The sequence below is a fragment of the Pogona vitticeps genome, chromosome 6 (genome assembly GCF_051106095.1).
Source record: "Pogona vitticeps strain Pit_001003342236 chromosome 6, PviZW2.1, whole genome shotgun sequence".
Classification (NCBI taxonomy): domain Eukaryota; kingdom Metazoa; phylum Chordata; class Lepidosauria; order Squamata; family Agamidae; genus Pogona; species Pogona vitticeps.
In genome coordinates, this window is record NC_135788.1 from 52,602,845 (window position 1) to 52,615,840 (window position 12,996).

The window sequence follows — 12,996 nt, forward strand, 5'->3', positions numbered from 1 at the left end:
TAAGCTGCCAAAAAAAATATGATCTTATTTCTTCCTTATCCAGAAACCTCTAGCCAAATGTATTATGTAAACCAGAATTAATACTATTATCTTTAAACTATTGCTTTTAACTATTTGGGCTTCAAGGACTGCAACAGCAGTCAAACGTTAAAATAAACTGGTGGGCGACATAAAAGGGCAAGAAAGTGAAGAGAAAAATGGCGCTCCATGAAAATACAAACCTCAAAAATTAAGAAGTCAACCAGAATTAAAGGAAGGTAAAACTTAAAAAGCAAGCAAGCATATAATAGAAGTAGACAAAACGAGGCAAACCCATTAATCAGATAGAAAAAAGCTCCTAACCTCGCCGTGGCAGGCGGGCATGCACGCGCGCCCGCTCACCACCTCTCTTGTCCCAGAAAACTATCCACAGGTTAAATGAAATAGAAATTAAATCTGTAGCTGTAACTAAACAACAATTAAGGCTTAAGCAAACCTGAGGAGGGAGCAGAAAGCTTTCCTCCCATCTGTATCACAGCCCTCTGCTGCCTCGGAAGCAGCGAAAAGCCAGCCATCACAATCAAACTTCTTCACAAGCTCTCCAATGATGGCAACTTTTTCCTGTTGATGCCCGAAAAAGGAAAGAGGGCCTCCCCGCAGCCACCCGTGACTTGGTGAAGAGGACGAAGGGGTCTTTTTTCAGGGCCACCACCCACACCACCCCAACCTCCACCGCATGCAGTGTTTCCCTGAGGAGGCGGCAAAAGCCGGAAGAGGAGGAGGTGTCTGCTCCCCAGGGAGCAACACAGGCCGAGCCTGGAAATATAACAGGCCGCAGCTCTTACAGAAGCCTTGGCCGCTGCTCCTCATGCCTGGGCTTAGGGCTGCAGCGGCGCTGGCCTCCTTCTCTTGCCACCCCACCTAGCCTATCCCAGGATCTGCCCCCCTCCCTTCTTCTCTTTGGGGCAGCTAGTGCCGCTGAATACGCGCCCTCCTCCTCCTGCTGCTGCTGGTGCCACCGCTGCTCCCGCCCCTTCTCCAGCACGCGCGTGGACACACACACACATGTTCCCTGGGTCTTCCCTCCCCGCTCTTGTGGCTCAGCGCTCTGGAATCCCAGGGAGGGACCGAAGGAACCACTCCCAAGGTTCAGTGGTGGAATTCAGGCCAGCAAACGGTTCTGCAGAACTGATAGTGCGTTAGGTACCAGTTCTGTAGAACCGGTGCAGACCTGCTGAATCCCACCACTGGTTGTAAGTCAGGACATTCGTAAGTCGAGGCATCTGGAAATTCCTCCAAAGAAATATGGGAAACACTCAAAATGAAAGTAATTAATTACTTTGTTAATAACATCATTATAAGAAATAGGAATTAAGATTCAGTGGAACAGGATCTGATTTCCCCATTCACAATAGATGTTTCTTAATGTGATAGGCCTACCAACATTTTTGACAAGTACTTTATAAAGTTGGAAAATGTACACTTTACTTTATCTGGATATTGAAACATTGAACAATGAAAACTAAAGTAGTTTCTTGGGATCCTTTTACATTCTCAGTTTCTAGTAAACACTGGCCAGTTAAGTCTCTGTAAATGTAAATAAATTGGAAAAGAACCTGTTCTAGTTTATGCTATCTAATAAGATCAAAACAAAGACAACTCAGTCGCCAGCTATCTCATTATGTCTTCCCTGACCTGTCAGCTCTCTGTAAGAAAGAACTTAAACATAATCATAAGAATGTCAATTTTATATTGTAGGTCCCAGAGCAAATTTATGGAGTCATATGAAAAACATAAATCATGTTCACAGTTTTCATAAATAACGGGAGTCAGATAATCTGTAGTTGGCAAGCTGATGTGCTGAAATTGTTTATCCAGCAAGTAGTCCAAAAATCACTTCAGAGGTTCAACAGGAATTAGAGAATCAGCTTCACCAGAGCATATTTTTAATATACTGGATGCCTGACTACAACAGTGACCTGCATTTTCTGGGGAAGTTATTAGGAAAAGACTTCTGTTGTTTTGATCCCAGGAGCCTCCATTCTAAGGTACTGCAGAAGCTCTTATGCACATGCAAATATCTCTAACATCCAGAATCACAGACTACTTTTCTTTGTATGTTTTAAACCATACAAACTAGGGAGGTGTGAATGCCATCTGATCTGATTTGTATACAAATGAGAACCAACCTGCCCCCAAGTTGATTTGGAGGTGGTCTAAACTGATTTGTTCTCAGGTTTCTGCAAATCTACAGTTCTCTCTCTCTCTCTCTCTCTCTCTCTCTCTCTCTCTGTGTGTGTGTGTGTGTGTGTGTGTACGTTTCTTGACCTGGAGGGAAAAAAATGTGAAAACGTGGAAAATGAAAGGCTATCACCCAAGATGGTGGGTGCTATTTGGGGAATGTGATGGACCTTCACTTTGTAGGCATAGCTCTTACCAGCTTCCTTCCTTCCTTCCGAGTCCCCCTCGCACTGCAGAGCTATGTTCAGGAAAGACGTGTTGGAGGTGTGGAAGATGTCATTTGAGTGTCAGTAGCTTGGTTTGCCACATGGGTTCACTCACTGCCTAGCCCAAATCGGAGTGCTGCATGCCAGGCAACTATAGAAATTTGTTCTGCAAATGAAGGCAGCAGGTGTTAAAGAAAAGAAGAAAGCAGAAAATAGGACATGGAGAGGGAAAGATAGTACCTTGCACTGCTTTGATCTATCCAACCAAAGTCCCCACAAGAGAGTGAGAAATCGGTCCCATATTCACACACAAACACATACACACATTCAGTCCTAAATGTAACATAGGCTCAGTGTAGCAACCTAAAAGGAAAAAGGGGGAAATGATTTATGTTGCCGTGCCTAGATCCAAAATGGTTTGGTCAGAGGAACTGAGAATGAACAGAGACTGGTGAGGTCAGTCAGATCCTTCCCAGGAGTCATCAACTGGAGCTCCCAGAAGAGGTTCAGCCTGGTTTAGATTCCAAAATCAGATGAAACCATGTGTGTTCAAGGCTGGTAAAATGATATAACCATTCTTTTGTACATTCAATGACAGTGATTAGTGATAACTGTGTAGATTTTTCACATTCATTTTGTTAATTTTGTTTACATATGCAGTTGCATTTTTAATTCTAGTAACTGTTATCTCAATCAATTTGTTAGTCTATGTCAATGGGATTTTATATGAAAGGGGAAAATTAATCACAATTAATCTGGGTTCCATGAATCTCAGCTGGACCCTGGAATGACTAAAGCCAGCTTGATCGTGATGGGATATGGTTTTAATCAATGTCCTTTTGTTGTCAAAGATCTATTGAGTATTTTTAAAGAGTTAATCTGAGCCTATATAGAAGGGGAAAGTGCCCTTCCATTGTTGTGAAGAGTAAATGTGTGAAGAAATGAGTTTCATCTACATGTGGAGACTTCCTATGTTATTGGAACCCTGAAAAATCAACAGTCCTCTTCAGACTGCTGCTCTTCATGATGTCTATGGATTCCAAGTCAATTGCTAGTGGTCTGGTTGTCACTGGTATGGGAAAGGAATCTTCCCATCCATTCGTTTTGAGATACTGTCTGAATATGGATGGGTTTCTGTAGAAATTGGATTGGAGCCTTCGGTTCAGGATTTGTCATGAAAATTTGCATTGTGAATGGGTTTTAGAATTGAGAGGAAAACATAGCACCATCTACTGGAGAAGAGTTCCAATTCATGTCTCCCAGTATTTACGGTAATGAAGCACTCAAAAACACAAGACTACTGGGGGATGGAACTCTTCTCCACTGTGTCCTCACTACGCTTAGCCATGACGGTGGTTGAATGGGGAACAACACATAAAATGCTAGGAGCAGGAGAAAATGGTCTTTATGACCATCTGGACCCAAACCATGTTTTGAATTCAAGAAATCTTGGGACACAGGTTAGTAGGGAGTTTTTCCATATGTGGCACTTGGATAGCACAGAGAAATCAGTAGGTTACAAGTATGCACCATTCAACTGATCTATACCCTTTAGAATTACTATTTTGCAATAGGTATAATAAAATACAATAGCAAGCACCTGCAGATCCATTTTGTTTTGGTATCTATAATTCAATATAGTTTTCATCTTGATTTTTATATAACTAATACTTCCAAAAGTGGCTCACTTTAATAAAAAGTGATTGAACCTGCCTTCAGGTTTACAAAATGGAAAAAAAAAAACCAAGACAAGACACACAAAGGAGGAAGAGTGAAGAGGTGGAGACCAATTCCTCAAGGCCAGAACAAAGTGGTGAGATAGAAACAGGTATTTCTATCATATTTAGGTCAGGCTGCTCCTCCCTTGCAGATGTTCTTGCTGGAGCAGTAATTTCTTGTTCCTTTAGTGGAAGGAAACAGCAGAACAGCCAAAGGAGAATATGAATTGTTCATGCTTCACAAACATCTTCAGAAATTCAAGAGAAATAACTTGAAATTTTTTAAAATTCTAATGTGGCAGAAAGAGAAACAGGCATTTGGGGAGAGGATGTTGGGAGCTTAGATTCTAGGGATGGGACTCTCATGTTAAGATGAAGGAAAAAACAAAAGTGACTCTCTTTTTCTGTTCATGTACTTTTATCAATTTCAGAAAAACAATCTTTTAAACACATATGACTTGTATTACTGAAAGAGAACTACAGAAATGTTTCATGTTGTTCATCTTTGTTTCTTTTGTTAAGCCTTTGTCAAATTACCCAAGAATTTTTTTTTTAGCCAATAGCATTCTGGGGACTTCTCTCAGCATCCATCCAGAATGTCTGGGTGGGTGGGTGGGAGCAGGAATTTTGAATCTATAAAAAGACCTGGACTATTTAGACCTACATAAAGAATGCTATCTTCATCAATCATTCCCTGTGAGTGGGATCTGTGTGCTGCTAGGCGTGCTTTCCCTGTTTGATTGATTTTTATATTATTATTTGGTTATTACGCATTTATTCTGTTAAAAGTGTATATTTTGGTGTGTTTGGGGGGATATCTTGTTTGCTTCTGTGGTGTGTGGGCATGGCATGGGGATGGGTTTTCTGACTGTCAAAATCAATGTGCCACTAGGCTGTGTGGGTGCCTATTTTGGTCTTACGATGATTTTTTTTCCTTGTATATTTTTGTCTGCTTTTGGAATAGATATAGACTTATCATGAGTGGGTTCTGAGTTGCAAGTTGAGTCAGAATCATTTTTTAAAAACCTGAGTCAAGTCCAAGTTGAGTCACCGGTTTGACTTAAGTCCAATTTGACAGTGAGTCCCACTACTCACGTTCCCATCCCTGCCAAACCCAAGGAGGAAAGAGTGAAAAAACTGGCCACATTTAGCCATTTGAAAAGAAGACTGAGAGGAGATACGATAGCACTTTTCAAATGCTTGAAAGGTAGCCATGCAGAGAAGAGGCAGGATCTGTTTTTGATCATCCCAGAGTACAGGACACACAACAGTGAGCTCAAGTTACAGGAAGCCAGATTCAGGAAAAACGTCTTAACTGTTAGAGTGGTACAAAAATGGAACCAATAACCTCGGGAGGTGGTGAGTGCTCCAACACTGAAGGCATTCAAGAGAAAATCTGCTTTGACTTGGATTCCTGCATTGAGCAGGGAGTTGGACTCGATGGACTTATAGGCCCCCTCCAACTCATTTATTCTGATTCTCTGTTTCTATGATTCTATGACTTTATGTCTTTCATTTAGTGTGCCTTGCTTTATAATTGGTCAGTGCAAGCTAAACATGGGCTTAATTTGCAAGTTTAATAGCCAAGGTATGTATCTCTTGGGAAATCCCACTGTTTAGGAAAAGGGAATAGGTTAATTGTAGAGATTATTCTCTTTAATGTTCAGTTTGACCTTGAGTGTTCTTTCTGGAAGAAAGATAGAGTGAATTCTTTGCAGCACCTTCTTCTCTAGCTGGGAGATATACCAGGTTAATTTTATTTATTTATTTATTTAATTTATATCCCGCCTATCTGAATCACATAGGACCACTCTAGGCGGCTTTTGCACTAATATTATTTCTGAGAAGCAAGGGCTGCAGCCTGTTAGAGGCTCTGGCTCATGGTAGAAGTCTGTCTATAATTTCTTTCTGCTACCCAGGCAGGGGATAATACTTCTCTGAAATTAGAACAGTAGTAACTATAATTAGAGCAACAACAAAAAGTAAAGAGAAAATGGGATGAGAATGGGAAAAATAAATATTGTGGCTTTTACACTGACGCTGAGGGAGGCCTGGAAGGAATGAACGAGGAACTGGGCCTTCTCGGCAGTGGCCCCTCGCCTCTGGAACAACTTGCCCGTAGAGATCTGCCTGGCTCCCTCTCTGGGTGTCTTCAGATGTAAACTAAAGACATGGTTATTTAGGCAGGCTTTCCCTCCTGCTGCATTTTAATATCTATATTTTTACATCTTGGATTTTTGCATGTTATTGATTTTACTGTTTTTAAATTTTGTTATGCCACCCAGAGTAGATTATCTGTCTAGATGGGCGCGGTATAAATCTAATAAAATAAATAAATGAAATAAAATAAAATACAAATGCATCTGGTGAGGAAGGACTATTATTTAAAAGCGAAGAAACAGGAAAAGAGATGTAAGTCTGGAAAGAGTAAGCTACATGAGGGGGCTAAATACATCAGCCAAATCCTGATCACCTGCTGGCTTCAGACACACAGTGAGATTCCCAAAGAGCAGGTGCTGTCTATGCCATCGGGGTCAAGATTCCAACCAGAGGCCTTGAACACAGACAGTTCTGTTTGGGCTCCTACATAACCCAAACACTGATATCCTACTATGTTGAACTGCTTGCTCTATAAGTAACCAATAGAAAGAACACATGGGTGGGGGTGGTGAAATATGATCACAGTCCCCTTGACTAGCCAAGAACTCTGTGACTTCTTTCTGAATTAGCTGCAAGCAACGGTACAGCCGGTACAGCCGTTAGGGAAGCATGTATAATAGGATCCCCACCCCTCAAAAGAAGTATTATAGTCACCAGGGGAAGATGTTTATTGTAGTCTGATCAATCTTTGATATGTACAATGGAGGGAGGGAGGGAGGGAGGGAGGGAAGGAAGGAAGGAAGGAAGGAAGAAAGGAAGAAAGGAAGAAAGAAAGAAAAAGAAATGGCTGTATAACAGATTGGGCAAACACTATTACAGGGTTGTAGATACAAATGAAGGACATCTGTTAAAGTCCCCGAAACACTTAGCACTAAAGTCAGTACAAATTAATTTGTATGTGGAGGGCACATAGAAGGAGAGCGCCTCACACAAAGTAACAACACATTTTTATAAAAACCAACAAGAGCTCCAATTCCTTCACTTCTTCACCTGCCACTAGAATTTCATTTTGCACATCTGACCCAGAGGTCCTGATAGAAAATTTTGTTCCTTTTGAACAAGGCACAGGTTTGCCTTGAAGCATGTTTAAGAAAAGTTAGAAGAGAATTCGTCAAAATGCCCGTTTCAGGCAATTGCCTGCTTCCTTTGGTTTTTCAAATAGGATTTATGTGACAATGGACAAAAGGTACCCAAGCCAGCAATATTGACTGCCTCATATTCAGGTGTGCACATTCATCACTGTGTAGTTTTCTGAAAACACAGAATTGAAGACTTGACAAGTATGGTTTCACATCTCTGTTTGCAATCTGCAGAAAAGAAGACTTCTGAGCTGTATAACTGGTTAGTAGCATTTATGCACAGTTTTGCTTTCTTTATGTGATAATCTGCACATCTAAATGTGTGTATCATGTGCTAGATCATCATGTGAGTGATAAACAGACAGATGTACCTGCAAGTAGTGTGGCCACTTGCACATAGTCAGGAAAGACAAAATATATCCCTCCTAAGAGGGAACAAAAAAGGGGGTGTTGATCTGTAAAATGCTGATTTGTATTTACTTATGAAACTTTCAAAATAATTATTTTTATAATTTGAATAGAGTCAGCACAGAGAATTTGGTACAATAATCAGGCAAATATCAGAAAATATATATACCAAAGATATAACATGTTCATTATTTATATGCTGCAAGTCTAATCACATGTGGTAAAACATCTCAACAAAAGATCAGTAATAGTTTTTGCAGCCCTGAAAGAGGGGGGTGTATACCTACATTTGGCGGATTATAGTACTCCAGTTCTGTATGCTGATGGCAAATGTTTCTTTTGTTGGGATTTATCTCTTGCTCACTTCTAACATGATTTAAATAGAAACATGTCTCACCCTAGTGAGCAGGACTGCAGCCAACTGATTGTGTCTATTCCTGCTGCCCAGGTGCTGTGAACTCTTGATGGGCTACTTCAAGGCTTTTGATCTCCCTCCTTATGATTCTTCACCTGGAAACTGGATGTGGCCACCAGACAACCCTTCAAACAGAGGACATTCCAATCCAGAGTAGAATGGATGGCCACCCTATCTGCCACCAAACAGCCACAACTGCATTTTTTTCCTCAACCACAGATGCTCCATGATCACCTTCTAATTCAGCAACGGCCATCAACTGAAGGGTCTGAAACAAAGCAGGGATGATATGCAAGAAAATATACCCAGCTAGAACAAAGCACTTAGCATTGTACAGCCTGTGTCCCTGGGTGTTTGCCAGGCACTCCTTTAGGGGGCAATTGCATGGAATGCTTTAACAACTATCCCGCAGTGTAAAGAAAAGAATCCTCACCTTGTGCCTTCTAGGATTCCCCTTGCTACCTGCTGAGAAGTTTAGATTAGATGCTGGATAGTTTGTTTCTCTTTATGTAAGATATTAGACTCTTTGTATAAAATAGTAGGTTCATATGCACACATGCAGAAGCCACAACCCAAAACAAAATGCATATGTGTATGTGAACACAAACAACCCCCACATACATACTGTATACCAATGAAGGGCATTTTGCAAAAGATGTTTTCACATACTACGTGACAGGACAAGATTCCGCCTCATTTGTAAAACTAGCTTTTGTATCTAATTTGATTTCTGCCTAGACTAAGATTTAAGTCTTAGTAGAACTGTATTGCAAAAGCATTCTACACAACAGCGTGAAGTGTGACTGAGTTGTAAAGAGAGAATTATATTTTATCCCACTTCCCTTCCTATCTGATGTCCCAGCAACAGTGTGTCTCATTTCAAATTTATAGGCAGGTAATTTCAATGTGACACTGTGTGGATGCTTCTTTCTGTCTATTTCCACCACCTTACAGAAATTTGCACTCATTCCTTGTGGCCTGGAATATTAAAAGCAACAAAACTCATAAACAGATGATTAAAATCAGTTTGAAGAAGGATATTACTATGCAGAAGACATTAATATGACAAGATTATGTCGTCTAAAATGGAAAGAACTTTCTTTTGAGGTTTAGTTTCATTTTATATATTTTTGATTCATTTGTTACACAACATAGATCATGCACAGAAAAGACAGCAAGCAAATTATACAAGATGGTAGAGTTTCTAGGTTCTAACCTAGATGCACTCTAGTATTGTTGCAGGATGGACAAGCCCCACTGTTAGACAGAGTGAAGTGGTTGCCTTAGCCAGCTGTTTTAGGGAACTATGAAAAGACAACAAACTGTGATTTATTCCTATTGTATTATTTATATTGGGTGGGTGCAGGCATTCATAAGATTTTCTGCCTCAGGTACAAAGATAACTTGAAACATATCTGGATTAGGGTAGTATTTTTACTGTACTTGGACAAAGCCACCATTGCCTCTCCTGTCTCATGGACTGGCCATGCTGTTGAGGCTTCATTTTCATGAAATCATGCCAAATCCATTGGTACAATTGATTGTCAGACGAGCACATCTGTAGTGCTGCCTTGTGATATGCCTTGTCTCCTCTTTTACTTTCTCAACTGTTAACAGCATAGAGCCTGGTCCCACAGCTGAAATAAATTGGGAGACGGATTGGTTTCCTTAAATTCTTGTTAAAATCACATGGTTTGGGGTTGGTGTGTGTGTCCTCACCACCACTGCCTCCCCTCCTCCACCACCAGCATGAATTTAAAAAACGAATGCAGACTAAGAGGTATTTGCATATGTTGAATTGATTTCAATGAATTGATTCCACATCCACCTCAAAATAAATGGACTTCTGGCAGAGGAATAGAAAAACGTGCTCGCCTGTCATATTAATCTGCACATGCACATGCTTCATAGGTTCACTAAAATATAAATCATTTTTTAAAAAGCGGAACACAATTCAACAGCGGTTTTGATTGTCACTGGAATTCGGCTCATAATCATGCACACTGTAACAGAAGAGCATAACACGGCCTGCTGGGGACCCTGTGGTCAGAGTGCAGAATCTGGTAGGTATAGATGATGATTTCAGTGGGACTTCTAGCAACTCATCTGGAAAAGAAGGAAATCCAAATCAACATCATCTGTCACTCGGTGGTCAAAAACATTAACTACCCTTGCAAATTTTGAACTGGCTATTCCTAACATATGGTTCATTTAATAACATGTTTGATGTATATAATAATCTATAGGCATGATGAGTTCTTTGATATGGTTTGGCTGTGGATGGAAAGAGCCAACGTCACGTTCTTTGCCTTTATCTGTCACTTTCAGAGTTTTTCCCCCATCTTCCCCTCCCTCCAGTTTTTTCTTCTTTGCTTTTATATAACCTTAGGGTTTAGGACCTGAATGTCATTTAATGGATGTGGAATCAGATTGAAACGCAGACAACAGTTATTGGATTCATTCCCACACTTTGTTGTCTGTGCTGGCACAGGAAGCAGACGTGTAATACAAATTATAAATAAAAAAAGGAGAAAGTGGACACCGTGTTCTTCAACAGGAGGGAGACAGATTCCTAAGCAGGCCATATTCTGCTGGGGGAGGAGTGCCCCGCCAAGGGCTAAAACTAGGGCACAGCAATTTGAGGCTCCTTTGCTCAAGGGCACCGACCTTTATAAGGCACCCATCCTTCCAGGCAAATCCGCTGCTGGTCAGGATGAGGAAAATAAATGGCAAAACCTCCTGGTCCCCTCCCCTCCTTACTTGGAAGCTTTTTCTTGCTTTACAGGGTTGGCGCCATATTCTCCTCCTCCTTTTTCATGGGGGGCTGAAACCCACGCCCTCGGCGGAATCGGGCTGGGGAACATGCCCCTCGCCCCGGGTGCCCAGAATGACCCCAACCTTACCCTGGTCGGGAATCCTTGCTGTTGTATTCTCACAACACCCGGCTTGAGCTCCGGCCGCTTTCCCGGCACTTGTTTCCTTTGCCTTCCTTCTTGCCGTGAAACGGCGCAACTGCAGGGGGCAGTAAGACGTCACCAGAGCCCTCGCCAGCCCTGGATTCCCCCCCCCCCCCGGTCCTCCTCCATTTGCACGCCGCCGAGGGAAGGAAGACTCCGCGGGCGAAGCGTCCAAAACTTCTCCTCGGCAGCTAGGGAAATCTATCTGGGGCGCTATTTGTTTTTAAATGGATTCTATCTGGGCTCCTTTTATGAAAGCGCCTAACATCTGGCATTCAAAGAATATAATCACTTCTCGCTATCAGTGCCGGTATTGGCGTGTATTAAATTTTCGTTTGTCTTCCCAGTCAAATACCTTTTTTTTCTCCCTCGCTTTCTTTCCCTGACCTTTCATCTTAGCAGGGGGTCTGACAAGAAAGAGGCTTCTGGAAACGCAGTCTGTTTTTCATTTGGTTTTTCAGCCCAAGAGTTGGGCATGGTACATAATTTCTCTCCCCCCCCCCGCCCCGCATATCTATTGTAGCACCTGCTGCTTAGCCCCCCCCCCCACTTTAAATTAAATTGGAGAGGCACAAGGAATAAAAATACGGAGAGTGGCGAGATTAAAATGTCACCTTTGCAAGGATATTTTTTCTTTTTAAAAGTGAGGTGTTGGTTATTACTGCTTTTCTATCCGAGGTTCGACGGAATAGAATGCCTTGTACTGGCAAGAATGCCCGCTGTGTTTTCTCCGCCGTCAGATTGTTCTTAAGCGCCAACATATGTTACAGCAAGTTGCAGGCCATATGGGGGGTTCAGGTACCTTTTCTTTTTCTCTGAAGAGGTATACAGAAGAATTTGAGAGAAGGATCTCTAATAGCTTGTATTTTGTCATTTCCAACAATGGGCCAGCTGGCAAAGACAGACAATGCGGCTTTCCTATCGCTTCCACCACTGGCCTTGTGCTATTGAGTGGGCGCCACACAGTATTAGTAGCCTAATAGAGTCTCAACCTGAGTGGAGACAGCATGGTGCTCTGTAGTCGATGGGGAAGGGGGCTGTAGCAGCTTCAACACGGAGAGGATGGAAAGAAAAGATGCACTCATCTATATGAAACTGGAGATGCTGTTAAATGATACAGGAACATTGCAAGCGGCCTTGCATGGAGTTAGGCTGTAGGTCCACGTATTTCTGTATTATCCATGCTGACTGGGAGCATCCCTTAACAATTTCAAACAGGAGTTTTCACAGCTCTTTCTGGATATACCAGGGATTAAACCTGGAGCCTTACATGCCAAATGTATTTAATATCACTGTGACAAATCAGTTGTGAAAACTCTTGTATCAGAGGGTTTCTGCTCCCCCCCCTCCCGCAACTTGTACTTGACACCATGTGGCTATTGAGCATACTCAGTCTTCATTCTAGACTGCTGGATAAATTAGTGGTTTAAGTAGTTTGGGAGTTCAATTCCCTAGTGTTCCTCCCTGACAGGGCCTGGACTCTGCGATCCACAGGATCCCTTCTAGCTCTGCAGTTCCACATTATTATTATTATTATTATTATTATTATTATTATTATTATTATTATTATTATTATTATTATTATTATTATTATTATTATTATTATTATTATTGTTGTTGTTGTTGTTGTTGTTGTTGTTGTTGTTGTTGTTGTTGTTGTTTTGTTTTGTTTTGTTTTGTTTTGTTTTGTTTTGTTTTGTTTTGTTTTGTTTTGTTTTGTTTTGTTTTGTTTTAAAACTGATATGGCAAATCCTGGGGCTCTTCCAAGCATGTTAATATCTCCCTGCTGTTTTTCCTGTGTTGGCAGTTAATACCCAAGTCCTATGTTACAGG

The 12,996-nt window shown here is 41.4% G+C and overlaps 1 long non-coding RNA gene across 1 annotated transcript; it reads right to left on the bottom strand.

Annotated features, from left to right (window-relative positions):
• Window positions 1-9,302: 9,302 nt before the first annotated feature.
• LOC140708196 (uncharacterized) lies at window positions 9,303-11,347 on the bottom strand. The gene is made up of 2 exons (XR_012088378.2): window positions 11,110-11,347; window positions 9,303-10,312 (listed from the first exon to the last, which is right to left on the bottom strand). It is a non-coding gene; the product is annotated as an uncharacterized LOC140708196 (long non-coding RNA).
• Between the last annotated feature and the right edge of the window lie 1,649 nt (window positions 11,348-12,996).